At 46.6% G+C, this 2,963-nt stretch overlaps 1 non-coding gene across 1 annotated transcript; it reads right to left on the bottom strand.

Annotated features, from left to right (window-relative positions):
• Positions 1 to 907: 907 nt before the first annotated feature.
• Positions 908 to 980, bottom strand: TRNAK-UUU (transfer RNA lysine (anticodon UUU)). Its single transcript has one exon. It is a non-coding gene; the product is annotated as a tRNA-Lys (tRNA).
• Between the last annotated feature and the right edge of the window lie 1,983 nt (positions 981 to 2,963).

Here is a 2,963-nt window from a genome sequence, read left to right on the forward strand (position 1 = left end):
ACGTTACATTTGAGATCTCACAACACCGCTCCCGGGTGGGGACGAACCACCAACCTTTCGGTTAACAGCCGAACGCGCTAACCATTGAGCCATGGAAGCTCAGAAAATAAATGGTCGTCAGGTATTGTTGAAAAACTTTGACTTTTTACGTCACATCTGAGACCTCACAACACCGCTCCCGGATGGGCTCGAACCACCAACCTTTCGGATAACAGCCGAACGCGCTAACCATTGCGCAATGGAAGCCCAAAAATTAAATGTTCGTCAGGTATTGTGGAAAAATTTTGGATTTTTACGTTACATCTTAGACCTCACAACACCGCTCCCGGATGGGCTCGAACCACCAACCTTTCGGTTAACAGCCGAACGCGCTAACCATTGCGCAATGGAAGCCCAAAAATTAACTGTTCGTCAGATATTGTGGAAAAACTTTGAATTTTTACGTTACACTTGAGATCTCACTACACCGCTCCCGTGAGGGCTCAAACCACCAGTTTTTTGAATAACAGCTGAACGCGCTAACCACTGCGCCACGGAAGCCCAAAAATTAAATGTTCGTCAGGTATTGTGGAAAAACTTTGAATTTTTACGCTTCATTTGAGATCTCACAACACCGCTCCCGGGTGGCCACGAACCACCAACCTTTCGGTTAACAGCCGAACGCGCTAACCATTGCGCAACGGAAGCCCAAAAATTAAATGTCCGTCAGGTATTGTGGAAAAACTTGACTTTTTACGTCACATCTGAGACCTCACAACACCGCTTCCGGGTGGGCTCGAACCACCAACCTTTCGGTTAACAGCCGAAGGCGCTAACCATTGAGCCATGGAAGCTCAGAAAATAAATGGTCGTCAGGTATTGTTGAAAAACTTTGACTTTTTACGTCACATCTGAGACCTCACAACACCGCTCCCGGATGGGCTCGAACCACCAACCTTTCGGATAAAAGCCGAACGCGCTAACCACTGCGCCACGGAAGCCCAAAAATTAAATGTTCGTCAGGTATTGTGGAAAAACTTTGAATGTTTACGTTACATTTGAGATCTCACAACACCGCTTCCGGGTGGGCTCGAACCACCAACCTTTCGGTTAACAGCCGAAGGCGCTAACCATTGAGCCATGGAAGCTCAGAAAATAAATGGTCGTCAGGTATTGTGGAAAATTTTTTACTTTTTACGTCACATCTGAGACCTCACAACACCGCTCCCGGGTGGGCTCGAACCACCAACCTTTCGATTAACAGCTGAACGCGCTAACCATTGCGCAACGGAAGCCCAAAAATTAAATGTTCGTCAGGTATTGTGGAAAAACTTTGAATTTTTACGTTACACTTGAGATCTCACTACACCGCTCCCGGGAGGGCTCAAACCACCAGTTTTTTGAATAACAGCTGAACGCGCTAACCACTGCGCCACGGAAGCCAAAAAATTAAATGTTCGTCAGGTATTGTGGAAAAACTTTGAATTTTTACGTTACATTTGAGATCTCACAACACCGCTCCCGGGTGGGCACGAACCACCAACCTTTCGGTTAACAGCCGAACGCGCTAACCATTGCGCAACGGAATCCCAAAAATTAAATGTCCGTCAGGTATTGTGGAAAAACTTGACTTTTTACGTCACATCCGAGACCTCACAACACCGCTCCCGGGTGGGCTCGAACCACCAACCTTTCGGTTAACAGCCGAAGGCGCTAACCATTGAGCCATGGAAGCTCAGAAAATAAATGGTCGTCAGGTATTGTGGAAAATTTTTGACTTTTTACGTCACATCTGAGACCTCACAACACCGCTCCCGGGTGGGCTCGAACCACCAACCTTTCGATTAACAGCTGAACGCGCTAACCATTGCGCAACGGAAGCCCAAAAATTAAATGTTCGTCAGGTATTGTGGAAAAACTTTGAATTTTTACGTTACACTTGAGATCTCACATCACCGCTCCCGGGAGGGCTCAAACCACCAGTTTTTTGAATAACAGCTAAACGCGCTAACCACTGCGCCACGGAAGCCCAAAAATTAAATGTTCGTCAGGTATTGTGGAAAAACTTTGAATTTTTACGTTACATTTGAGATCTCACAACACCGCTCCCGGGTGGGGACGAACCACCAACCTTTCGGTTAACAGCCGAACGCGCTAACCATTGAGCCATGGAAGCTCAGAAAATAAATGGTCGTCAGGTATTGTTGAAAAACTTTGACTTTTTACGTCACATCTGAGACCTCACAACACCGCTCCCGGATGGGCTCGAACCACCAACCTTTCGGATAACAGCCGAACGCGCTAACCATTGCGCAATGGAAGCCCAAAAATTAAATGTTCGTCAGGTATTGTGGAAAAATTTTGGATTTTTACGTTACATCTTAGACCTCACAACACCGCTCCCGGATGGGCTCGAACCACCAACCTTTCGGTTAACAGCCGAACGCGCTAACCATTGCGCAATGGAAGCCCAAAAATTAACTGTTCGTCAGATATTGTGGAAAAACTTTGAATTTTTACGTTACACTTGAGATCTCACTACACCGCTCCCGTGAGGGCTCAAACCACCAGTTTTTTGAATAACAGCTGAACGCGCTAACCACTGCGCCACGGAAGCCCAAAAATTAAATGTTCGTCAGGTATTGTGGAAAAACTTTGAATTTTTACGCTTCATTTGAGATCTCACAACACCGCTCCCGGGTGGCCACGAACCACCAACCTTTCGGTTAACAGCCGAACGCGCTAACCATTGCGCAACGGAAGCCCAAAAATTAAATGTCCGTCAGGTATTGTGGAAAAACTTGACTTTTTACGTCACATCTGAGACCTCACAACACCGCTTCCGGGTGGGCTCGAACCACCAACCTTTCGGTTAACAGCCGAAGGCGCTAACCATTGAGCCATGGAAGCTCAGAAAATAAATGGTCGTCAGGTATTGTTGAAAAACTTTGACTTTTTACGTCACATCTGAGACCTCACAACAC

Source organism: Phalangium opilio, unplaced genomic scaffold (assembly GCF_054372755.1).
Source record: "Phalangium opilio isolate 3A_F unplaced genomic scaffold, DU_Popi_V2 ptg000082l_1, whole genome shotgun sequence".
In the NCBI taxonomy this organism is placed as follows: Eukaryota; Metazoa; Arthropoda; class Arachnida; order Opiliones; family Phalangiidae; genus Phalangium; species Phalangium opilio.